The 1,119-nt window shown below is 38.5% G+C and overlaps 1 protein-coding gene across 1 annotated transcript in view; it reads right to left on the reverse strand.

The window, feature by feature from the left end:
* The window catches only part of LOC101855251 (cysteine and glycine-rich protein 2), an 11,367-nt gene extending 10,401 nt beyond the window's left edge, over window positions 1-966 (reverse strand). Inside the window, exon 1 of the mRNA XM_005097741.3 lies at window positions 866-966. The gene's annotated coding sequence lies outside the window, so the exon portion shown is untranslated. The remainder of the gene's footprint in view (window positions 1-865) is intronic.
* Between the last annotated feature and the right edge of the window lie 153 nt (window positions 967-1,119).

Raw genomic sequence — 1,119 nt, forward strand, 5'->3', positions numbered from 1 at the left:
ATTACCCTTCGTTAACAATTCACTTATTTTGGGTTGTTTTTTGAGGGTGAAAGAGTTGGGGGGGGGGGTAGGAGGGAGGGGAGACATAATAATTTGCAATTTAAGTGAAAGACAAAGGAAAGCAGTTTTTCTCTTCAACAGAAAGAGCAACAGCAGCAACAAGAAAACTGACGTTTATAATCTAGTAAGGTATGACAGTATGCAAAGCACATTCCCAATACAGAAGATTTATTGTTCTACCTCAAGGACAAATTATAACATTTCTCTAGAAACGTTATTAAGATCACAGTTCAAAATCCTTTGCTATTGGAAATAAACCTTGTGGCCTCAGCATTGAACAATTAACTGACGGTGGCCCTGCAAGACAGTCAAGAGGAGGTGAGGGGGGGGGGAATAATGGGTGTTCAAAGCAATGTACTGTCTATCAATCACACTCCCCTGACACCCTCCAAAACCGTACGTGGCATGCTAATTTGCATAACATTTCATAGTACTTAAAAGATAGATGCAAATACACATGTATAATGAATGTTTACACGGACAGACAATATTATTAATCTTCACACGACAATATATCTTTTGCAACTTGTGCACAGCAAGTACACCATCTTTAATAACAGCAACAGCAACAGTGCAAACAACAACAAACAAGTAATAAAATATATTATGACATGCGTATGGGTAGAAAATTCAAATATTTTGTAAGACCCTAAAATTTATACAAACAAATAAACAAACAAAACCCGTTTCATCATAATATCGTATCTCCCTCTCTTCGCCCAGAATTGATGTTGAGCAAAGAAAAAAAGGTTATCTATCTGACCTTAGGTAGCATTCTTAGATTATAAAATGAGAATGTTCTTACCTCAAAGGCAGATCAGGAACGAACGAAGGAAAAGACAGGACGGGGTATATTATTATCTTCAGCCTTTGCACACTGCTCTATCCGGTACCCGGCCTTCATTTTCGAGAGATTTTGCACTCATCTCTGTAGGGGCTGAACTGAACTACTCGTCTTGGACATATTGGGGATTCTGCACACGGTACTCATTTTCCAAAGTAACTATCTGTCTCACACTGTCTCTTTTCTTTCTCTCTCTCTCTCTCTCTCTCTCTCTC

Source organism: Aplysia californica, unplaced genomic scaffold (assembly GCF_000002075.1).
Source record: "Aplysia californica isolate F4 #8 unplaced genomic scaffold, AplCal3.0 scaffold00163, whole genome shotgun sequence".
Lineage (NCBI taxonomy): Eukaryota > Metazoa > Mollusca > Gastropoda > Aplysiida > Aplysiidae > Aplysia > Aplysia californica.